This window comes from Diospyros lotus, chromosome 9, assembly GCF_014633365.1.
Source record: "Diospyros lotus cultivar Yz01 chromosome 9, ASM1463336v1, whole genome shotgun sequence".
NCBI classification, from domain to species: Eukaryota; Viridiplantae; Streptophyta; class Magnoliopsida; order Ericales; family Ebenaceae; genus Diospyros; species Diospyros lotus.
The window spans coordinates 17,810,978-17,837,329 of record NC_068346.1 but is presented as its reverse complement, the minus strand read 5'-3'; the positions used below and the strand labels follow the sequence as shown (position 1 = coordinate 17,837,329).

At 33.6% G+C, this 26,352-nt stretch overlaps 1 long non-coding RNA gene across 2 annotated transcripts; it reads right to left on the bottom strand.

Moving 5' to 3' along the window:
- Positions 1-14,929: 14,929 nt before the first annotated feature.
- On the bottom strand, positions 14,930-22,762 carry LOC127809343 (uncharacterized). 2 transcript variants are annotated; one of them, XR_008025106.1, is made up of 5 exons: positions 21,999-22,762; positions 21,612-21,764; positions 21,349-21,465; positions 20,389-20,461; positions 14,930-15,108 (listed from the first exon to the last, which is right to left on the bottom strand). It is a non-coding gene; the product is annotated as an uncharacterized LOC127809343 (long non-coding RNA). The 2 variants fall into 2 exon arrangements; XR_008025105.1 differs by lacking the exon at positions 14,930-15,108 and adding an exon at positions 16,959-17,138.
- Positions 22,763-26,352: the final 3,590 nt, after the last annotated feature.

Genomic DNA, 26,352 nt, shown 5'->3' with positions numbered 1-26,352 from the left:
AGCCGCCTACTCTCTTCCCGTCTGCAAAGTTTCTCCATCATTCTCTTTCGCTCGCTGCCCTAGCCCTACCTCTCTCGCTCCTTCGCGCCTCACCTTCGCTATCGCCTCTCGTTTCTCGCTGCTGCTCCATCGCAGGTCACTCGTTGCCTCTCTTTTCTTGCTGAGTCGTCACCTTTCGCGCTTGCCCTCACCTTCTCGCTCTCACCTCTCGCTGCTCGGTCGGGGGTTGCTTGTCCTCACCGGCTCGCCTTACCCTCGTGGCCGGTGGATAGTTGCCCAGCAAGCATCGCCTTTCGTTGCTCTGCTCGGTCACTCGCCCTTGTGGGTTGTGGCCAGCCAGTGGCTCGCTACCTCTTGCTCCATTGCTCGTTGTCACTGGTGGCTCGTTGCCTCTCGATTGCCGATTGGTTCATTAGATTCACTCTTTCAGATTTGCTTCAACTTTCAGCGGTTACATTTGGGGGCCCATTTTTTACATTTCGCCTTAGGGCCCCAAAAACTCAGGTACAACACTACGTCATCCCAATAAAGCCAAGTTTCAGTGTACCGTCTCTTCTAAATCTTTGATTGTATACTTGGTGGGCCAACCTTAGGAAAAAAACTATAAAACCAATATTTATCAAATAAGAACATGCATTCCTGTGTATAACAATAACAAACAATTAATTAAAAATAATATATAAGATATTCACTGATCACAGTTTTGATTGCATGATAACTCTACTCGGTGATCAACTCGATCGGTATCCACTAGCTCAGATGGAGTTGGCTCAACATTATGCGCAAGAAAAGAGGACAAAAGATGTGCATGTGGTGTCGACATAAATAAGTATGGGTATGGACCTCCTAGAGGATGAAAATTTGACCTATGAGAGAGGACAGATTGTGGTGTAGTCTCAGGTGGGTGGGATATGGGTATGACTGTAGTATAACCCATATGATATGGCATCCTAGCAAATGGCTGTTGGAACTGAGTCATGGGAACGAAAGTATGTGGGTGCAATGACTGAGGATATAAAGGAGTAAACGAGACAACATGTGTAGAGATAGAAGGAGCAGACTATGAACCAGGCCTACTAGGATCTAGGGAATATGTGTCCCTATAGGATCGATGTCTTTTTCTGCCCCTACTACCCCTACCCCTGCTTGGTTTGGGAGATGAATGTCATGACATCTGTTTTTGAGAATTACATGAAACATAAAAACATGCTAGAACATACACAGTCACATACATTCAAAAATATAAAAAATATTATATCATAACATATATATATATATAAGTGAATTCACATATTCAAAAATAAATCAATCTTGTTGTACATATTCATCAGTATCTGTGTCATCAAATAATAACTCTTCATCATTGTCTTCTGATATTGATTTTTCCTCTGCATCATCATCTTTTTCTTGTTGAACAATATTTGAAACATCTATTTTCTCGATTATCCCATCTAATCTTGAAAAGTACCTCTAAGATCATTATTTTGATTAATTTGTGATAGTTATGGTATCTCGTCCTCTTGAAAAGGTTCTTTGATGTTAGCTTCAAGAGCATTTATTGTAACCTGTGCCTTTATTTTAATAATAATCATCCAATCATGTTTTTTACGGCAAGTGTCGGGGTACGACGCATAATACACTTATTCAGCTTGTTGGGCAAATATGAAAGGATCATATTTTCTATACTTTCTTGACAATCAAACTTTTATAATACCATACTTATCATGAATTTTTGTTCCCTGAGGACTTGGATTATACTATTCACATTTGAACAAAACTATCATTCTTATTAATAGGCCTGCATATTCTAATTCAATAATATCTATAATTTTCCCGTAATAATAGGTCTCTGAGGATCCAATCCCTGTCCCAGGCACGCAAACACCAAAATTTTTGGTAGATCTACTATCACTCCATTCGATGATATGAAATTTATATCCGTTCACGAAATATATTGGCTAATACCGCACGTTTGGAGTCGATCCCCATCCTATGTTCTGAATTAATGGATCTGTAACAACTTCAGTACTCGAATTAACCTGAACGTTTGAATGACTTAATGTATAACTAAAATTCAATTTAAAAATAATATAGTATGAAGTAATATACTTGATGATGAAACCACTTAAGAAAATGTTCCTCGATTTGTTTGTTTATATCTGCGTCTGTGATATTTGAAGATAGCTGACGCAATATATTAGTGTACATGCTGAAAAATTAAAATGATGTATCAACCAAATAATATGAATCAAGTATGAACTTATAAATATATTCATATAAATTTTAATGTTTACTCGATATAAGATTCGACCTTTAGAATATTCAATAAGATATATAATTTGGCGGCTTCAAACTCTTTCCCATCCATCCACCTGATTTTCATTGATCCCGCAGCATAGCCAGGATAATTGAAGACAAAATTTTGTGGATATGAAGAATCTCTCCCATCATCATTTCAAGGGACTCTCATCTTTCTTGATGGAGCATTTGGTGCAAAATAATATAAACTAAATGTGGACGTATCCTCAATTAAATATGCCTCACATGTAGATTATTATACATGAGTTTTATTGCGAACTTTCTTCCTTAAAGTGTTGAGTAACCTAAATCATTCGAAGATCTCCTTAATATAGGAAAAAAAATATTTTTTTTAAAAAATAAACAATTCAAATTATATCATATGTACTTTTCAAATGGATACATCCATCTGTATTGTACTGGTCCCCCCACCTTTGCTTCGTAAACTAAGTGTATTGGCAGATGCTCTATTAGGTTAAACCATCCCGGAGGAAATATACGCTCTAATTTGCATAAAATTATGGGTATGTATTGTTCCATGATATCTAGGTGTTCAATCCTCAATATTGTTGAGCAAATGTCTTTGAAAAATTGGCATAACTCAGTGACCAAATTCCAATTTCGATCTGGTAATGCTGCAAATGCCGTTTGAAGTAATTGCTCCATGAGAACATGACAATCATGGCTTTTCAACCCAAATAACTTTGCGTTTCTCATATCAATGCATTTACCTTATCTGGAAGCATATCCATCAGGGAGCTTAAGTTCTTTTATCCACGTTAAAACACTTAACTTTTGTTCCCATGTGAATGTGTATTGGGTCTTAGGTTTTCAATATTTACCTCACCGCGGTCTATTAGTTCAAGCTCTTTCCGCCTACAATATTCTTTAAAGTTCATTCTAGCCTTGGTATTATCTTTACTTTTACCCTTAAAATCTATTATTATATTAAAAAGATTGTCAAAAATATTTTTCTCAATATGCATGACATCTAAGTTATGTTAGATCATATTATCTTTTCAGTATGACAATTCCTAAAAAATGCTCAATTTTGTCCAATTATGCTCCACACCATACCCATGCATCGCACAATCTTGTAACTGCGGGATAGATAAAAAATTACAGACTTTTTGAAAAACGTTATCTCTAGTTACCGTGGGGGTGGAGAAGAATTCTCAAGTCTGTTTTTTCGAAATGCACTTGTATTTCTTCAAAAGGCATAATCCATTGGCAATAATTGTCTATGACAGTAAAAAAATGACGTCTTTCCACCATATTTGAGGTTGAGAACTTTAATTTTCTCCATACAATATGGATATGCTAATCTACTCGATGTCATCCAACCAGATAATATTTCATATGCAAGAAAATCATTGATGGTCCACAATAGATCAGTCTTCATCAAAAAATTATTCTTTGTTGATATATCATAAGTCAGAACTCCTTCGTACCACAACAATTTAAGTTCGTCAATTAGAGGTTGTAAGAACACATATATCTTATTTTTCGGATTTGATGGACCTGGAATAATAGCAGTCAGAAAAAGAAACTCTCTTTTCAAACACAATCTAGAAGGCAAGTTATATGAGTCACAATAACCGGCTAACAAGAATATGGATGACCTGATTTACCATATGAAGTGAACCCATCTGCACAAAAACCAAGACTCACATTTCTAGGATCGGCGAAGAAGTTAGGATATTTCTGATCAAAATATTTTCATACTTCCCCGTCAGACGAGTGAGACAATACACTGGGCTCTCTCTGAATTTTATGATGCCATCTCATGATCACAGCTGTAACCATAGAAGCATATATTCTCTGCAATCTTGGTATGAGAGACAAATATCACATTTTTTTATAAAAAATTTGTTTAAATTTTTCCTTCCCACTTCTTACAGGTTTGAAACAATGATGACTGCAAAACTTATAACTTATCTTGGATTCGTTATTCTTATAATACAACATGCACCCATTCGAACAACAATCAATCTTCTAATAACCAAGGCCAAGATTGAAAACCAACTTCTTAGTATGATAAAAGTTAGTAGGTACACGATTACCAGTTGGCATTGTTTGATGCCTAAACTGCATGATTTCATTATACTCACATTTCGGAATGTTGTAATCAGACTTAATATTCAACATTCTAACTGTAGCAAAAAGTTCACTTTTTACTTCGCAATTCGGATACAATGGAGCTTGTGCAGCAGACAACATGTCATAAAATGGTTGCACATTTTCATTCAGTGCTTCATCTACATTGTAAGTCTAATAACCATTTCCACTACCAGTACCTTGCATTATATATGGTGCATTTGATGGCCTGGTTGCATCCATTACCATATGTTCATAAGAATTAAACTGATCCCTAAAACTGTATTCTCTATAATATTCATTTTCAACAACCGAATGAGGCACAACGGGCACTTCTTCACTATGATGCGTCCAATAATAATAACCCTTCATGAATTCATATTTGCAAATATCTCTTTTCATCTCATTGACTGATTTGAACCTCAGACACTCGCATTTTATACAATGACACTTTAATTTTTCTTCTAGTCTTATGAAACTTTCTTGGGTAAACACAAATTGAATAAACTCATCGATATCCTCATAAAATTATCTAGTAATCCCGCCCCTTCTTGGGTTACACCTATTATCAATCCACTTACGATGCGATTGAATTTTCATTTTAAATTTAATAATATATATATGACGGGAAAAACTTTTATGAAAATCCACAAAGTCATCTTTCAGTACTACAGACTAACATAATTGTGAATTGCACTTTCAGACCTACACTACTTTAAATTTTTTACCAAGTAACAAAAGTTTTAACCAAATAATAACATTATATTTGTAGTTATAATTTTAAAATTATATTTAATAAATAACTAACTCGACAACAATATTATCGACTTATATTTAAACATATTGTTTATCATTAAACTAATCATTTTTTACACCAAACAACTAAACTAGACCACAAATTTTTAATTTATTTGAATTATGTATTATTGTCTAATTTTGTTAAGATTTATTTTCATTAAATCTAGAATAAAAATATCTCATTTAATAGTCAAATTTTTTTATTTGTATCAACAAGATTATTTAGCAGCCATATTATTAATTATTAACTAATATTAATAGCATCATAAAATTTTTAATTTTTAGTTTAGTTTTAATTTTTAATTGAAGCTAAACTAAATTTTAATTTAACCCCCTTTTTAAATTTTGGAACCCTCCCGCTTAAATCTTGAACCCCACTCATTCATTTTTAAAAAATTAGAAAACATAAATTTAATATTTTTAATTAATAGGGGAAATAAAAAAAATTATAAAATTACATTTTTTTAATTTCTAATAAGAGATTTAATAAAAAAATGAAGTTAAAAAATTAAAAACATATTCTTAACAACAAAACTAATACACAAGTTTTTATTTATTTTAATTATATATTATTATCTAATTTTGTGAAGATTTATTTTAATTAAATTTAAATTCAAAATATTTCATTTAATAGTAAAAATAATAATTTGTAACTACAAAAATTATTTAATCACCGTATTATTAATATTAAAAACTATATAACTAAAATTAAATTAAAAATTTAAATTATATTCAAAATTTACAATTAACCACCCCTACAGCCCCCCACTGCGAACTAAACCCCCCACCCCCCCTTAAATCCACACTGTGATTATTATTAATTATTTATTAATATCTAATTTTATTAAAATTTATTTAATTTAATTTAAAGTAAAAAATATATCGTTTAATAGTAAAAAAAAATATTTATACCTTACAAAATTATTTAACAATCATATTATTAATATTAATAACATGATAAATTTATAATTAAAATTAAATAAAAAATTAAATATTACTAAAATTTTTTTATTAACCCCCGTGAACCCACCCACCCTTTAAAACCCCACTGTACCCCTCCATGATAATTTTATAATTAAAATTAAATAAAAAATTCAATTTAATTAATTTTTTTTATTAACCCCCCACCCACCGACTGTAAAACCCCCGCGTCAAACCCCACTGTACCCCCATGATAAATTTATAATTAAAATTAAATAAATAATTAAATTTAATTAAAAAAAATATTAACCCCCCTCCCAACCCCACTGTAAACCACCTCTTCACTGAACCTTTCAACTGGCCATTCTCTTTTGAATATTATTTTTTATTTAAATTATATAATATATAATGATAATAATATATACAGAATATATAACAATATGCAATAAATATAATGCAGCTCAAGACTAAATCAATATAAAATAAATAATAATAAACATGCAATGAATATAAATAACAAAAATATTAAAATTAATAGTTAATCATTGAACAAATATATTAATCAAATAATAAATAACTATTTACTAATAAACAATTAACCAAATAATATCTATTATGTAAGAAACATTCAATATTGCATTTTAAATCCAAAATGATTAATAACTAAAAATAAAAAATACCTTCAATTCTTGATGAGGTTCGTATCTTTTGAATCAAGACTAAATCATAGCAAAATAATAATCACTTTTGTGATTTCAATGAGAGTGAGACAGGAGCAAAATAGTGTGTAAAATGAGGAGAAGAAAGGCATTTCAAAGAAGAAAATAAATGGAAAGGAGCGGATGAGGAGGGGAGGCCATTTAAAGAGACGGGGGAGGGGGCGCGCCAAGTATCGGGGTGGGGCTTGAGGGGAGGAGGGTCCAAGTGTCATGAGTAAGGGGGGAGGGAACAGGCTAGTGCCCACCAGAATCAGCGACGGGCACCTGCCCATCGCTAAAATTAACGTTAAAATATATTTTTTTAAAATTAATATATTATTTTTAAAATAAATATATATTTTTTAACTACTTTAAGATATAATTATTTTATAAATATTAATTTTACAACATTAAACTAATCAGGAAAAAAAATTACAATAAAGAGAAGAAAAAATAAATAAAATGAATAAAAATAAATCATTAAAAGTATTTAAAGATCAATGACTGATAAATAAATAAAATATTTTTTAATAATTTTTCAATTTATCATTAATTCTAAAATAAGATATAAAAATTATTTTTTTTATTTTTAAATGATTAATAATGTTTATATTATAAATAATAATAATTTTATAAAATATTTTACTTATTAATTTATAATTTTAAATTACATATATTTTTTAAACTAAAAATGATAAGTCTTTAAAGAGGAAATTAAAATCAACAATCATCTTCGACAAGCTATCACCTATTACAGATGGAGAATTAGTGTCGGGTGATTGTTTGTCGCTAAATAATAAATTTTTTTAAAATTAATATATATTTTATAAAATTAATATACTTTTTTAACTATTAAAATTAATATAGTTCTTTTATAGATATTTGATTTTATGACTTCAGATTAATTAGAAAAAATAAGTATAAGTGATAAAGAAAGAAAGAAAAAATAAAAAAAAAAAGTAATAGTAATAAAACACTAAGGGTGAGTTTGATTGCAATGGTAGAATTTGGGTGGAAAGAAAATAAATTCTAGGGAATTGAATTGTAGGGAAAATGAATTCTTGAAAATTAGAAGTTTAACCTGTTTGATTGGTATAATTTTCTATCTAGAAAATGATGTTATTTTTCATCTTTTACTGTTTGATTAGTAATATTTTCTATAGAATTTGGTTTTTCTTATTTTTTATTTCTATACATTTGTATTTATCACAAAAAGTTAAAAATAACAATAAACACTCTCTGTTAATTAATTTGTGATGAAGAATAGCAATAAAATAAAATAAAAATAAACCCAATCAAACAGAGAGTGTTTATTGTTATTCTTCATCACAAATTACAAAACCCACTCTCTCACCCTCTCTGTCTCCCTCTCGCGTCTCTCTCCCACCACCGCTGTTGCTTGGCGTTTCTGAAGGTGCAAAAGATCGGCCATGTCCTGCTCTACGACTCTGATGTAGAGTTGTCGTCAGCGTGCCCAACAACCAGATCCTCATCATCGGCTTTTCCAACCTCATCATCGCCATCTGGGTCAGTCACAACTTTGTCGCCGTCATTATGAGTCTCTCTCTCTCTCTCTTTCTCTCTCTTCTGTTGAGATGGCGATGAAGTCCAATACGGAGCTCGTCTTGGGCAGTGGATGGCGACTCACACCAAGTCGAAAATGGTGACGAAGCCCGAGTTGGAGCTCGACTTTGGCGATGGATGGCGACGAAGAAGAAGGGGAAGAAGTCGGCTCGAATGGGAGAGGAAAACCCTAGAGAAATCGAGGTGGACGGAAGCGAGAGAGGTGCTGTGCGCGGTGAGTGAATTCCCTGGAAATGAAAAACTACCTCCCCAGGAAAACCATTTCCAACAAAAGCAAGAAACACTCACATGATCGAAGATGAGAACTTAGTTTCCTTAAAAAATTTGGTTAATCAAACAGCACAAAAGTTAGAACTTGAGTGGAAAATAGGCATTTTCCATGAAAAATAAGTGCAATCAAACTCACCCTAAGAGTGTGTTTGATTGCACATATTTTTTATAGAAGCAATCAAACACTCTTAACTTTTTTATGGAAAAATGTGTATGGTACAAGCATTTAAAGCTTATTTCTATGGAATTCATTTTCCAAGGGGGTGAGATGGTTTTTGTTTTCTAGGCAAATATTATCCAGAATTAAATTATAGATAATGCAATCAAACACACCCTAAGAGTACTTGAAGAACCATGATTGAAAAAAGAAATAAATTTCTTTTTAATTAAAATATTTTTTAATAGTATGCAAGTTTATTCTTAATTATAAAATGGGAGGTTAAGATTAATCTTTTACTTTTTAACTGATCAATTGTAAGATCCTGTTTCTACATAAGGTTACCACGTAATTTAAGTGAGATTAGAATACTAAAAAATGGGCTTGATAGCAAAATAGATTGGCGAATCTACTGCAAGGAATGCCCCGAAATGTAATTGTCTAAGGAGAATGATGTGGTTTCAATGAGCGTTTCGAGATAGGATTTATGGAATTAAAAGAAATCGAAATTGAGAAGATTTTTGGTACAGTTAAAATACAGCTATAATTTAGGTTGAAAAATTGAATTATTGTAGAGGACTTCCAAGAAGTCAATGGAACTCTAAAGAGGCTCTGGTTTTGCGTGAGAAATAACTCTTAGGTGGTTTCGGGATGAATTGAAGGCCCGGTGAAGACACTGGGGCGAAATTAGCCTTTATCGAGTAATCGTCAGTATTAATTTTGGAGATTGGATGGCTTAATGGTATTAAATGAAAGCCTTAGAGGGCCTAATTACAATTAATAAAATTTTCAAGTGATATAAGGATGAATTATGAGGGGTTAAATTGTAATTAACGCATCCCTCAAGTGTAATTAATGAAAGTTGGAGGGTTAAATATGAAATATATATATATATATGTTTGCAAGTGTGGGAAGCAGGGGAAGCTCCAGTTGATTCTGTCCGTGAGGCGTGGGGAACAATTTCGTAGCATGTTGATTGGTTCTCTCTTGGGCTAAGATTTTGCAGAGAAATTGAGAGCATTGGGTAGAGATTTGTCGAGAGATAGAGTGGCGCCCAAGCTGCATTTGCCTATATATAGATATGGAAATTGAGAGAAGTTGCATAGGAGAAATAGAAGCAAATGGACGAAAGCTATGTTGCACAGAAACACCTCATAGGTGCCGTTTTTCCGTTTTCGAAACGTTTCGGAAACGTTTCTTATTCCCGTTTCGGACCCTATTTATGCCTATTTTTTTAGAAAAACGTTCGTTTCCACGTTTCCGTTTCCTATCGAAAATGTTTCTCGTTTTCGTTTCCGTGCAACATAGGCCGAAAACTCATGGCCGAGAGGGAAATGAGAGAGAGAGAGAGGGATCGAATGAGAGAAAGAAAGAGTAGCCGAGGGAAAGAGAGAGATCGCGAGCAAGCAGGAGTAGTTGCCATGGCCGAAAGCTATAGCGGCCATGGCTATCTCGCAAGGAAGGCCGCGATAATGGCAGCAAGTAGTAGTGGCTGAGGCAGCTCGGTGGAGGTCCGGGAGCTGACAAATGGCATCGCTGGTGGCCGTTGCAGTCGCAAGCTCCAAGTGCAGCCATCAAGCGAGGCAGCCATGGCTGATGCGAAGCGGAGCTGGGCAGTAGCGGTGTGAGACGAGGAGGCTAGCGCGGGGGTGTCTTGCTGTGGCACGAAGTTCGGTTAAGGCGGCATCGGTCGTGGGTGGCAGAGCCGGTCATAGGAAGTGGCTGCAAGGCTGTCGGCAGCAATGGCCGTGGGCACGAGTTGCAGGTGCTGGCAGCATGCGCTATAGGAGGAAGAAAGGTTGAGGAAGAAGATGAATAAAAAAAAGAAAAAGATAAGAAGAAAAAGGAAAAGAAAATGCAAAAATATAGGAAAAATCCAGAAAAGTGCTAGAAAAATAGGAAATTGAGGTTTATTAATATTTTGAATATTTTGATAAGAAAAATGGTTCGGGCATGCATTTCAAGGCGGTGCATGAAAATTGGGGCGATGCACGAAAATTGATGTGGTGTGTGAGAATTGAGGTAGTGCGCAAGTATCAAGGTGATGTGAGAGAATCGAGGATTTGCACGGCAATCAAGGTTGGGCACGCATTTCGAGGTCAGGGCACGCATACCGAAAAAACTTGAGACGCTAAGTTAAGGTAAGTAAAATTTCCTAAAAAAATTCAGTAGATTAGGAAAGTTATTTTCTGAATTGATATAGAGAAATAATTGGAAGATTTTTGAGGAACATTTAGTTTAGATTTATTAAGGAAAAATAGAAAGAAATAGAGAAAAATTATGAAGAATTTAGGAAAAATAAGATATTGATATCCTTAAATGAATATGATGGCCAAGGTATGTTGAGAATCTGAATTGAGTACGTTAGAAGCTTGACACGAGAATCAAGATGTTATGAGATGCGTATGAGATAAGTGGTACTTTCCAAACTAGATTTAGTTTTATGAAAATGCTTGATTTGAAAGTGGTTTAACCCAAAACCTGATTTGATGTAAACGATTTTATTATGTTGTCATGTTTTGATGTGATTATGTCATGTAGATTGTATTTACATGTATTGATGATGAAATGTGCATACATTCACGATGATATTATTGATTATGCATCACATAAGGGTTTGAGATTATGGACTGATGCCACTGCTTTACCAAGGGTGCACCCATACACCTCGGCCCGAGAAGGGGGCTGTAAAAATGGGGAGCAGCAATGGGGTGCAGTCGACTCAAATCGAAAATGACAAGGACATTTTGCATTTTGTATACATGCACGAAAATGATTTTATACTATTACTTAGATGATTTATCATCTAACTTGGATTTTTCCTCTAGAATATTCAAACGTTCAAGATGGAGATTGTAGTAGGAACGAGGATGAATGAGGCATGAAATGACACTTAGCAAAGTGCATAATGAATGAATGATGTAATGTAGCCCATGTGTTTAAGTTCTATTACATTGAAATTTGAATGTTTTGAGGAATGATGATGTATAATTTTATGGTTAATGATAATGTATAATCCCATTTAGGGTTAATGTTAGTAAGAATGTATGTTATGTTTTAAGTCATGTTGAGGAACTTGTGTTCCATAGATGAATAGCCTTGAATTGGGTATTAAGTTCGAAAAGCCATGATGTAAGATATGATTTATGATTAACGTTGAGGAATGATGATATAGGAATTGATTTATGATTAATGTTAAGATGTAAGGTTCGATTCTATCTTCTACAATAAATGTTTATGATGATTCTCTTTCGAGATAACATGATTGGAAATTCTGGGATGAATGCGAGGAATAATGTGATTTAGTATTAGTTCGAAAGAAAAAATTTATTATTCCAGAATTGTCCCAAATTATGACACGCCCGAGAAAGTGGAGCGTTACATCAATAGTTTTATGTTATAAATAATAATAATTATATAAATTATTTGACTAATTGATTTTTAGTTTTAAATTATATATATATATTCTTTAAACTAAAAATTATTTTTAACAAATGCATTTAATGTAGTTCAACCGTCAACTATAAATACTTGAATGGTGCAGCATTTATGGAGTTAGAAAATATTCATTATAAATGTCTAAGTGTTCTAACTTACAAGTGCTTATATTTTATCTCATGCTTTAAATTGACACATTTTTTCTCAAGGCTATTTGTAGGCGCCCCTAGCCAGGAACCCACAACAAGATGACATAAATGCTAAAACCCATTAAAACATTACACTTTCTCCTTGATATTGACAACGGAAGCCACACTCATACATTATTGCTCATAGACAAATACATTCGAGTCCACATACCCATAATGTAACTCAATATTACACACCTTATTAGGGTTTACAACCTACCATATCTTCTCAGGGGTACAACCTAAAATATAAACAAGCGTAACTTAATATTACACACCACAAAACACCTACCAAGGACCTTTGATTGAGACGACTCTGTACACACTGCTACCCCATGAATCCTGATTCACCTGATTCGCCCTCTACTTTTGCCTTACCCTTTACCTAGAATGATGCAAGCAAACATAAGTCACAAGGCCCAGCAAATATAACTGAAAGAAAGCGAGCATAAGAGTCATGGGTATTAAGAAGCAAAAGAGACATGAATGCCATTTAAGGCACTTTCACATGATAAAATGATGATACATGCATCCATGCTCATATGCAGTGTTTTTTAGAACTATAAACATGGGATCGAAGTCTGAAACCTTGGGACCGAAATCCATAACATAAACTTGGGGCCAAAGTCCATAACATAAACTTGGGATTGAAGTCCAACTTTGAGCTCGATATTTTCTTTGCGGATATATCTTGCGGACTTGTCCACTGCGCGCATCATGAGGCCTTTACACACTTATTTAAAAACCATTTTCATGCACATGCTTCATGCATCCTCATAACATGCATATTTGTAATAACTTCTCATTTATAATTGGCATGCAATTAACGAAACAATATGCTCAATGGGGCAACATTCATGCAAGACAAGATCAAACTCTTACATGTCCAAAATAAAACATCATTCCCAAGGAAAGATAGGGTGATACAAACCCTATTTGAGATTTAATAAGTATAAATGTAAATCATGGAATAACATGCATATTCATAATAGCTTCTCATATATAACTGATATGCAATTAACGAAGCAAGATACAAAATAGGACAACATTCATGCAAGACAACATCAAACCCTTGCATGTCCATAGTAAAACATCATTCCCAAGGAAAGATAGGGTGATACAAACCCTATTTGAGATTCAATAGATATAAATGTAAATCATGAAATAATTTACTGACAAAGGGGAAATAACTTGTAAAATAGGAAAATATCATGGAATTTAGAAATTAAGTGGTAGGATCTTGCAATGACAAGAGTTAGAAAATAGAACTTGTAATTTAAAACATAACTTGAGAAAAAAGGAACTAAACTTGTAAAATAGGAGAAGAACTTGCAAAATAGTAATAGGAACTTGCAATTTAAAAACATGAACTTGAGAAGAGGGAGAAACTGAACTTGCATATTAATAAAAACTGAGACATTGCTTCTTAATTGACAAAGAGGAAGAAGAACTTGCAAAAACTAAGAAGAGAACTTGCCTTAGATATTCTTTTTTAACCTCTACTACGAATCAAGGTTGCTTACGCCATACCCCAAACTTATACAGACAAAATGTCCCTTAATTTCTCCCAAAATTCTTCCAAACTTTCCTCAAATTCCCCCCCCCCCCCAAAAAAAAAAAATCCCCTCATTCACTCAAGGTCATAGCCTATTTATAGGCCAAAGGGTAGGGGAGATCGTGGAAGAAAATTCCCTTTTTTTTCCCCAAAAAATATCAATGCTGGACACGTGTGTAATACCCTTGATAAGTCATGATAAAATTACCGATTAAGGGAAAATGGTATATGGAAATTTTCAAAATTTCCCGTGAACCAAAGAGAAGGCACATAATATATATGATGCCTTAGGAGGGGCAAAACGGTAATTTGGAGTTCCGTCCCATAAAAAGATAAATTATTTTTGGAGAAATTATTTATATTGGAGAATTGATTTTTAGAGAATTTAATTCTTGATTAAGTGTATGGATATTAGGAAATTAAATTGGAAGCCAAGTATGGTTAGATTTGTGACACTCTTTAACGACGGGAATGATAAACCCGTCGTTAATTGTATTAGCGACAATATGATTCTCGTCGTTAAAAATAATTATTAACTACTAAATTATAAGTCAATAACGGCAATATTTCCCGTCGTTAATACTCTAAACAATTAGCGACCGTATGATTCCTGTCGTTAAAAATAACTTTTTAGTTATCAAAACACAAACTAATAACGATAATATTTTCTCTCGTTAATAATGTGAACAATTAGCGATAGTATGATTCTTATTGTTAAAAAAATATTTTTTTTATTATTATTTTTTTAATAGTATGAAAACAATTACTAGTCATCAATGACAAAAACATCATGTTTTGATATAAACCATCAAACCTATATATCATTTTCCATATCAAATTGGAATAAAACTCATAAAATTAAACATGTCATTCAAATAACACCAAAGTAATCATTATCCATTAGCATTTACACACCAAAAGTATATATATAAGTGTTAATTGCTAACAAATTACACCAAAAAATATGTTCAACTAAAAATAACACTTTGTCAATTGTATATACTATTCAAAACTAATGTACAACAAAACACTATATAGTCATAAAACTGTTCATGTACTCCAAGACAGCAGTTGCTTCCTTTAGAGTCTTGTTGTTTCATTAATCTAAAAAAAAAAAAAAAACATGAAATTAGAGTCAAAGAAATGTTCATGTTTTCTTTATAAAATGTTAGAAGTAGAATTAATAAAGCTCAAAACGTCTCCATCACAAACTACATAACATACAATCACTAAAATGTACCAAAACATAGAAACCCTTAAATATAGAGTAGATTGAGATGTAAATTAACAAAAACACAAAGCCTTAGTTCTATGGAATGGGGCCACCTATATGAATTCTAATTTGTGAATTATCTTTATCCATGACCATATCTTCTATAAGATCATTAGTCCTATGACCCAACATAAAATATTTGAAAGATGGCAAGTATATCATTTTTTGCATTCATGGCTAATCTCACAAATCAAAAAGCCACTTTCTCTTCGTGCAACAACTTTCAAACATAAAATCTCCTTCCAGTAATCCATGAATCCATATTGGAAGGATTCAAATCTTATATTTCAAAATTCTTTTTTTTTTATAGCATTAGAAATCACTAAATCAGATCCTATATTAAAATTTTAAAGGCTTTTTAGGTTTATATAGATATATATATGTATGAATCATGATTGATACATTAATTCTCTCTACGAAGACTCAAAATCTGCTCATATGTTAGGTTCCCTAGCATCTATACAATAGCCTTTGTAAGAAAGCAGAGGAAGCATCCAATAGCCATTAAGCATGGACATTCCAAAATAGATGCTATAAATGTATTCAACACGTATGCCCATGTGATATGCAAAATATGCGTTCTACAAGCATAAGCTGACATTGTATATAAATATCAAATACACAGTATAGTTATTGTCTTATATAAATAAGTGTTAATGGAATTGCTTACGGCTTCTTCTAGCTTCATTTTCAGGAATGCACAAGTGATGGTTGCTCTATTACATTCACAATTCTTCAAAAAACATCATTAAGATCTCCTAGCTTTGTGTTGATAGGTATAAGAGCCTTTATTCCCATATCTTGACTTACCTAGAGAGTAAAAATTGTGTCTTTTGTGTCACTAGTTTTGATCAATTTGGACAGTTATTTACATATTTAGCTTTCTTGAAAATTCTTACAAATTAGGAAGATTTTGTGAAATTGGTAAAATTTTATTCTAGAAGTTTTGGTGAATTTGTTCCATTTTTCTAACCGCTGTGACTGTTGTGTATCTCTATCACAAATTCAACAAAACTAGCTCTATTTGGTGCTACAATTCTAAACGACCTTCCATTGTCTGCAACCATCCATTTTTTACATTCATGGCAATTCTAAATTTCTCTTAGTTTAAAAAAGAAAATAAAGATTTCTAAAAACTAATTTAATTTCTAAAAATAGAATTATTTATATATGATGTTTATAGGCATGGAAAAAAAACTTACAACAAAATCTTTAAAGGAATCTTATGAAAAATTTTAGAAAAGAATGGACCATGAGTTGTTTGTTAAAGACATACCCTCTTATTCACCCATAACTTACTTTTGGCATCTAACAAGCCCACATACAACACACTATATAAAAATATAATTAACATCTAAGGCTCACTAGACGAGTCGTTACATATTAAATCTTATCACTCACAGGATACATATAGTATTAAGCATTAAAAAATTTTAAAAATAGGTGATCACCCACCACCTGGAGGGAGTGATTAAATCTTATCACTCACAGATACATATAACACTAAACATTAATAATAAAAAAAATAATGGGTGATCACCCACCACCCGGAGGGAGTGATTAAATCCTATCACTCACAAGATGCATATAGTACTAAGCATTCAAAATTTAAAAAAAGGGGTGATCACCCACCACCCAGAGGGAGTGATTAAATCCTATCACTCACAGGATGCATATAGTACTAAACATTCAAAATTTAAAAAAAGGGGTGATCACCCACCACCCGGAGGGAGTGAATAAATCCTATCACTCACAGGATACATACCTCGAACAATGTTGGTATCACAAATAATTATCAACTCCATTAACATACTGGTCAGAAAGTCTATCATCCAATCGCATCCAATTCTTATCCATCATACTAGATACAACAAAAATTGATAGTACTAGAGATAGATTAAATTACAGAGCACGAGAATATGGGATAAAAACACTACGAGTATTCATGTATATATAATTGGTGCTGAGCTTTAATTGAAGTATGAGAATATGACCACAAACATAACCATTCTAGAATCTGCTAAAATAACCATGCAAACCATGTGTGTAACCTTGAAAATGAAATTACGTTAAATGCATGGTAGGGTATTGTAACACCCGGTGTTACAGGTGTTAAAAGAATGAGAAAGAAAATGAGAAAATTCCAAAAATGCCCTTGAGAAGGTGTCGGATCCTTGAGATTGAGGGTGCCCTATGAGAGGGGCATTTTGATAATTTGGATAGTGAAGTCCAATAAAGGGTAATTTGGTACATTGGAGATAATTCCAAGGTGGAATTAAGTATGGAAGTGAATTAGTTCCCATTTTTCATTATGCGGAGATAAATGGGATTAAAAATTCACGAAGGGAATTTTAGTAATTTTGGAGTAAATTTCATAAAGAAATTAAATTATGGAAAAAGGGGAAAATAGAGAATATTCAATTATGAGAGAAAATAATTGATTTTCCCTAAATTGGTAAATTATGTTTATAATTAATGGGTAGGTGACATGAAAGACTTGGAAGCCAAGTTTGTGTCTTAGAGTGACACTTGGCATGGTCTTATTCAAGCAAAATTAAGGGATTTAAATAAATCAAAAAGAATGGAAATGATGAGCCATTTAGCCCATGTGAGTGTAATGATCATGTTGCAAAAAAAAAAAGAAATTGCAAATGAAAAGAAAATGGTCAAGCATTAATGGGGGAAAATGGGAGATTAAAATAAATGGGAAAGGAAAGCATTATGTCTCTCTAAGTTGTCTTTCATATTTAATGTGGTGAAATTAGTCCCAATTAAATAAATGAGAAATGGGATATTTTATGGGATTTGGAGGCTTGATCCAATGGTGGAAAATTAGTCTTGAAATTGGAATTTATCCAATGGTAGAGATTTAAGGCTTTATGTTGGCATGGATTGCCAAATGGGATGTAAGGATCCAATAGAAGAATGAAATGGATGGTGGAGATTGGATCTCCAAAGAAGTCCATGGCTAGGATTTCATTCTTGAGAAACACATGGATTGTGTTAATTTGGATGGTGGGGATTTAGTCTTCCAAAATGCATCAAGGGTTGAGATTAAAGAAGACTAAGGGCTATGGATTGTGCTTCTTCCAATGGTCAAGATTTATTCTCAAAAAGTAAAGGAGAAATAGAGGCTACGATCAAGTCTTGCAATTGGAATATCAAGGCAAGGAAGATAAATCAAAAAAGAAAAGAGAAATAGAAGTTTTATAAAAGGGGAAGTGGACCTTCAAGCTCAACTTTTTCCATTTGAAGAGTCTTGAAGAAGAAAAGAAAGGAAGTCTTCCCTTTGGCCATTTGAAGGAAATAAAGAGGAATGAAGAGCAAGGGATTGAAGGCAAAGAAAGTCTTGAAGCTTGTAGATTGTGGAAGCAAAGGGGATTTGAGGCTAGGAGGATTTCTTCAAGTCCAAGAGCCCCAAAGGTAAGGAAGGTATTATTTGCTAGCCATTGAAGGCTAGGTTTCCTTCCTTTTTCCTAATTTTATTTCTTCTAAATCCATGGGATTTATTCTTGTTCAAGGTTCTTTCAAGGAGAAGAGTGGGAATGAAGCTAGAATGGGTTCAAGCTTCAAGGAAGGAGTTTGAGGAAATTAAGGGAAGTGATTTTGGAGGCTTGAAGTTGTTGGAAACTTGAAGATCCATGGAGTATTGAGGTAAGGGGAAAGCCCCAAGTGGATGGGGGCTAGCAAGACTTTTGTATGTATTTTAACATTTTTGTGCTTGCTTTGCATATGCTTGTGTGTATGAGACTCATGGCCATGAAATTGTGTGTTGGGGTGGATATGTTGAAGCCTTTAACCTTGAGGGTTGAGGTATTGGAACCCTAGGCACTTGCATATGGCATTGGCATCTATATTGTTAATTTCCATACTTTATGTCATTGCACCCTTATTGAGCTCTTGGAGCTCATGAGGTTTATTTGACCTCTTGTAGGTATTGAAGCATGCTATGGAAGGGTTTGGCAAGAGACAGAGCCTTGAGCATGAAGACATTTGAATATTTTTTTCCAAATGGTGTAATTTTTACTTAAATTGTATATGCCTTGTGTAAGGGTTTCTTTAAGCCCAAAGGGTATATTTTGATGTGTATATATGGAAAGGAAAATCTGGAGGATTTAGGCATTTTTGGGGTGTTGGAAAGTTGGAATTTCAAAAATAAAGGGGTGCTGGAAATTTTTGGGGAGCAGGAGGTCGGGCAGGCAGCAGGGGGCGCGCAGGCGCGCACGGGTTGCACACGGCTAGCAGCGCGGGTAGCCCGCGCGGCCAGCCCGCGCGGCTGCTGCTGGACCAGCCCGCGCGGCCGCCCCAGGCAGCCCGCGGCCGAGCCCAGGGAGGGCCCAGCCGGCTGTGGGGCCCGCGCGTGGAAAAAAAAAAGGGGAAAAATTCAAAAATTAGGGGAATAAAAGGGGAAATAATAGGGTCCAATTTTGGGAGATTTTGGGCTATAGAAGAAATTATAAAATCCCCGAAGGAGTCCCCGAGCGATGAAATGTTGGAAAAATTAGAAAATTTTTCTGAGTATGAGTTTTCCCCTTAGTCTAGCCTGGTGTTAAGAAGTATCTTGAAGCCCTTGGGCGGTGTAGCGGGTTATTTCTTCGTTCATAAGAAACTCGCGAGGTCCTAGGGTGTTTATGGATCCTGGGTAAGCGAAGGGCCAGACGAAGCCTAGTTCCCACCTAGGGCGTTTCTTCTTGAAACATAGTCCACCCTTCATCTCAGACCGGGCAGGTGAACAGTTCGGGTAATTGTTCACGAGTAACACCCGTAAGTGGGAGCGGGGCGTTACAGGTATAATTAAAAATTAATAGTAGGTTCAGGGGCATTCAAAGTTAAATATGAAATAAAGAAATATTCATTGCCAACATTGGGGAAAATAATTTCAGTCAAGGGTATCCAACAATTATAGATTCAAAACATGCTATGTTTTATTACTTAAAATTGCTACTGGCATCTTTTTCCTTGTCTTTTGGCAAATGTTAAAACACAAGTGAGCAAGTCCAAAAGCATTCTCTAGGTTTAGGGAAGAAGACAATTCCAACGAAATATAACACAACTCAACAAAATAATTAACGTGTCAAAAGAAGAAAATATATAATTTAATAAAAATTTACCTATCAATTGCACATCAAATGGTCAAATGCCAAGAACCCTCTTTGAAGCCTCTCTCACAACAGCAAATGCTTCCTAAAATGTAATAAACAAAGCCATTATTATTGAATTTAAAAGGCATGCCTTACGTGAGATTGGTTCTGCAATATTTAGTTAGAACATTGGTTTTTCACATATTTCTTTCTAGTGCTGCACACATATAATGTTCTAGTAACAAAGTGATAGAGAAAATTCTAATAATAATGACAGTTGTTGACTCAATTAAGCATTTGGCCAACTACCAGCTATGTGTACTAGTTTGTAAGAGAGTCATACTTAATAAAGGGCAGTAATTTCAGTTCAACACGTTCTATTACAGCATAAGTTAATTACTTCAATTGGTATTTGTTTAAATGGCTACCAGAGAAAAGAGGATCCAAGAGAAGCCTAGCAACTTGTGCAAACAATAGCTCAAATTCCTCACTTCATCAAAAAGGTCAAGTGTTGTTCATGGAGGTTTGTTGTATTGTACAGTAAAAAATTTATTATTCCAGCGTGAACATAAAATGTTTGAAGCAAATAATTGAGAACATACAATTATCTAGAAAAGAAATAAACCATATAAGTACTTGAATATGAAAACTTATCTATAATTATCTCTTGGTCATCAAAAGCATGTTAGAATTTTAGTAGTTGCGAAATTAAGAAATACTTGTAGTAATAAAATTCATGTGCAATCAACTGTAACAATTTGATCACATATCCTTTTCTTTTATCTCAACTTAAACAAATTCTATTGTACTAAAATTCAAGTCAAGCGTAAATCTAGCTGTAAAAGTCAATTACTAATATCCTTCTTTTTATAAGTCAGTAACTGTAATAATAAAAGACAAAAATAGAAATAAAGTTACCATTATCAAGAAATTATTACTAAGAAAAAAATAGATTATGTCCCAAGGAAGGGAGGGAGGGAGTGTAACTACCTCAGAGTTGTAAAACCTCAGCTCTCTTCTAAACTTCAGCCTTTCCTCTACTTTTTTAATAGGATTGATAGGATGAATAAAATCCACATTGAGCATATTAGAAATCCAATCGCTCCACTAGCCATTTTTAGATAAAAATAACACATGGAATTTAGTGAGAAACATTTAAAACTAAAATCTTCCATCATAAAAATTATAGAAAGAAAACATCAACATTGTAACAATTGAGGGAATGCATGCAATTGAGGGAATGCATCGAGTACCTAGGGTATGTGGGAACACTTGCCCATGCATAATGAACAGAACCCTTGAATATCTATGGTTGAATAACTGCTTCTTTGTCAATTTATGCTACTGCAAAGGATTGGCAGCATTACAAATATAAAAATGGCGGATGCTAATCTGCATGACATGACCTGTTTAACAAATGGCATGTTTTCCTTTAGGAGAGCTTATACAATCAAGCAACAATGCAGCTATGGATTTAAAGTTGAGGATAAGGATACAATCAAGCAACAATGCAGACATACAATTTGTGTGTGATTGTTAGTGACCTGTAGTTCAGACACTAATGTTTTGTAAAAGAAATTCACTGCAATACAAGAAACTTCCATATATTTTCATGCCCTAGAAAACTTATAAAATGGTACCTTTGGCCAATATGCGAGAGAATAATTGATTATGTTGGAAACATCAACCTTGCAGGAAAACAGTTTGTTAATAAATGTTAAAACAGAGAGCTCATAGCCACGACAGTTAATATTAGTCAACATGATATAGAATTGCAAAAAGACTAAAAGGATGTAATACATATTAACAAAAGAATACAAGGAAAGATTATAGAAACCAACCGAACTATCCTATGATATATAGTTAAGTGTTTTTTCACCTCAAAAGAATAATTACGAGGTAAGCTCTTGCAATAATTGGATGTTTCCTTTTTTACTCTGGGTCCGTAGAGATCAACCCGCTCCTCCAACTCCCCTCTCCCCCAATGGTTCAGCCAAAGTATACAATATATGTTTCCTCTTTTACTTAGACATTAGTTTATTATGAGCAAGATGCATGAAAGTCTGGAAGTAGTATCAGCATTATAGAAAATGAAATAATTGCATAGTGACAATTAGTTAATGGATGACATTAGGCAGTAAATTGATGCATGATAAAAATCGCAAGAAATTAACACAACAAATCAATAAAAATAGAAAAGATGTTGCTAGCAGAATAGAAAAATACAAAAAAACACAGAAGAACAGAACAACAAAACGAAACAAAAAAAACACAGCAAAATAGAAAAATACACCAGCACAGAAAAACACAGCAGAAGAAGAAAAATAGATGCTGACTGCCAGAGAAGCCATGCTCAAAAGTCGATGTAAATGTCTCTCTCTCTCTCTCTCTCTCGCTCGCTTGCTCGATTTTTCCAACTGAGTAAGTTAGGGTTTGGGGATTTGGGGGCTTTAGGGTTTGCTGGAAAGAAAGAGGCGGGGCATCTCCCGCCATTATTTTTGGTTTTTTTTTTAATTTTTTGTTATTATATAAAAATAAAATAATTTATAATTATGATAACTGATAAAATAATTTAAATTACGATAATTATTAAATAATTTAAATAATAATTTATGATAATAATCTAAAATATGATAATAAAATTATTTAAATTATTACATCAAACTAATATTTATTTAAAATGTAATTATATTATAAATCTAATAATTATAATAAATTAGTTTAATATATTATATTCTTTTTAATATGTTTATAATTTTGTAATATTATATTATGAATAAAATATAATATATTATTCATAATATATTATATTTTAGTGTAGAGATTTAGTTTTAGGTTTATTATTTGTATTTGTAAATAAAATAAAATTAAATAAATTAGTTTTATAATTTAAGTATAAAATTATAGATACCCACACATATATAATATTTATAATTATATGTGAGTACATTTATAAATAATTACCCACACATGCATAATATTTATTAATATGTGTGGGCAATATAATCCAAAATAAATGCCACATTAGCTAAAGAACGAGCAGCGAGCTAGGGTGAGAGGTGAGGGCGAGGCAACGAGTGAGACACAAGAGCGAGGGCGAGAGGTGAGGGCGAGCTAAGAGCCAGAGATGAGGACTTAGGGATTTGGGGGAGGATTGGGCACTTGGGGATTTTTGGGGAAGGGGGGATTTTGGCCAGGAAAGAGGCGGGGGATTCCCGGCTCTTCAATTTATTTGTTTTTTTAATATTTAATAATTTAATTAAAAATAATATGTTATATGTTCTTTTTAATATATTCATGTATTCTTTTTAATATGTTTATGTTTTTTTAATATATTATATTATCAATAAATAACTAATGCTCAATTATTATAGTTTAATAATTATATTTGTGCATTTATAAAAAATATAATTATATTAAGAATTACTTATATAAGTGTTAATTAAATTTTAATAGTTTTTTTTATTATTTTATGGTTCGAATTAAAAAATTTAGTCATTAACAACGAGAAAATGGTATATTAACGATGACTTATTTTACCTGTCGTTAAAAGTTATCTTATAACGACAGGATTTATATTTAGTCGTTAATAGTACTACATTAATGACCAAAACTAATGTCGTCGCTAATTTTTGGTCGTTAATACCTGTTTTTGTTGTAGTGAAAGAAAATGGAGCTCTCTCGGGAAGGAGGAGAAGAGTCTTTTGGGAAGAAGTTTCAGTGTTCCAGAGAGAAGTTTCAACATTTTAGGGACACAATCCAACTTTGAGGAAAAACTTCTAGCATTATGGGAGAGCTTCCAACATTCCAGAAAGAAAATATAGCATTTGGGAAGAATGCCCATCATTTTAGAAAGAACTTCCAGCATTCCTGAAAGAAAATACAGCATTCGGGATGAACTTTTAGCATTCCGAAAGAAAATAAAATTCGGGAAGAAATCTAGCAACATTCCGAGAAGAATTCAGAAATGTTCCTGGGAGAAAATCAACAATATTTTGGGCAGAAATCATCCTTATTTCGGGAAGAAAATTAGCCTCATTCAGGGAAGAAAACCAGCCATATCTGGGGAGAGCACTGCCATTATTCCGAGAAGAAGTTGTCCGGGAAGAAAGTAGCTTCTAGGAAGAAAGTCTCTTTGAAAAGAATGTGAGTTCAGAGAGAATGAGAATTCGAGAAGAAGGTGCATTCTGGGAATAATTTACAGGGATTTAGAAAGAAGCTTGCTACTTCTGAAACGAAACACTGCTGCTTCATTTTCGTTTTCCTTTATTGTTCGTTGTTCCCTCCCTTTTCTCTACTGTTTACTTAAATGTCATTTATAGTATATGTCTTGCCACTTTTCCGTTGTACAAATTTACCCTTGCACCAATTTGCTATCATTATTAATAATATTCATTAACCATTATTTATTCAGAACTATTATTGGAAAAATTATGCCCACTTGGTTTTACTCATTAAAAGCATGCCTACTTATATTTATTTATTAAAAATATCCCTAGATGGACACTTGACAAATTCCATAGCACAACAATAGCTCCCTACTCTTTACTTTGACTTTTAAGTTGAAGAGAAGAGCATGCCATTCTTGCTTGTCCACTTGGCTTTGATAGACAACCCAATTTTTTTCTAGGATTTATGGCTTTGCACTGACTCAAAAATGAGATCCTTCACTAAAGTTAGGATGGGCAGTTGCACGAGAGTAGTGCTTAATGCTTCGAGTTGACAGTGAAATATTTGAAAACACAACTTAAGGTGTCAAAAACAATGAATGATCCATTCAGGGAAGGACACTAGCGTGCCTCTTAAGGCATGATAAAAGGATCTTGAGGAAATATAAGCTTTATTTGTGATGTAGCACTAGGAAAATAACCAAGTGGTTAAAGAGCCAGAAATATCAGGACTCCGATAAGATTGGGTGCGAGCAAGGGCATAAACATAGAGAGTTGAGTGCTCAAGGGCTGTTATGGGCAACAGATTTTCTAGGGAATGTTTTTAGGGTGTGAAGAAGTCTACACAAGTGGTTTCATTAGGTTTGGGCTTTATTTAAGCTAGGTTTTCTTGAGATCGAAGTGTCTCGGTGAGACTTATCCTGAGATGATGTATTTGTCCAAGGTAACTTCCCTCAATGTTTTGGATTAGCATCTATATGACTTTAGCCTTTGGGATTTCTAACGAGTACCTACTTGAGGATGAGGAATGATATTATCTACCTCCCTAGGTCGCAGACTTGGTATGTGCTCGAGAGAATAGTATCTCTTTGGGTATCATAGGGGTAGTCTAGGAGGTAGAAGATGGTAATTCAAGAGAGTTAGAGGAAGGCCACATGGGCACTCTAATCGGAGCTATGGGTTTGGCTTCTATAATAGCCAGGTGCCTCACCTCGACTGTCAATATATTCAGTGTAATACCTTGAGAGCCCAAAGTCAGGTCTAAGAAGGGACTCTAGAGAAGCTAGTATATATATCGAGGATAGTAAGGAAGGAAACAACACCAGCTGAATACTTTTTGGACTGAATGTGGATAAAGAACTTTTGGATTAAGCGTGCTTGAGCTAGGGTAGCTCAATGATAGGTGACCCCTGAGAAGTTCGAGTAGGCCCATCAGGGTAAGTTGATTCAGTCTTTCCTATCGCTCGATGTGGAATGTTACATTGGACCTTGTTCTTATGATTTTCATCAAATATTTTGTATGTAGTTTCTATTCTCAGATGTAATTGTTTTAAAGAAACAAAAGGAGTAATACAGTTTTTCTTGTGTCTGTAATGTTTTTGATTTTCTTGCAACATACGCTACTAATTTGTGTCTCACGTTATGTATTAGTAAATAAGTAGGGATGCATGTACCAGGTGTAAAACAATTACGACAAGTAATGGTACCTGATAATGTTCTCGCACGTTCCCTTAGATCTTCCAACCATGTTAGTCAAGAGATTAAATATGGAAAGACTAGATTGGTTGGTACAGTACCTTATCCTTTGCGAGAGTAATCTGCCATT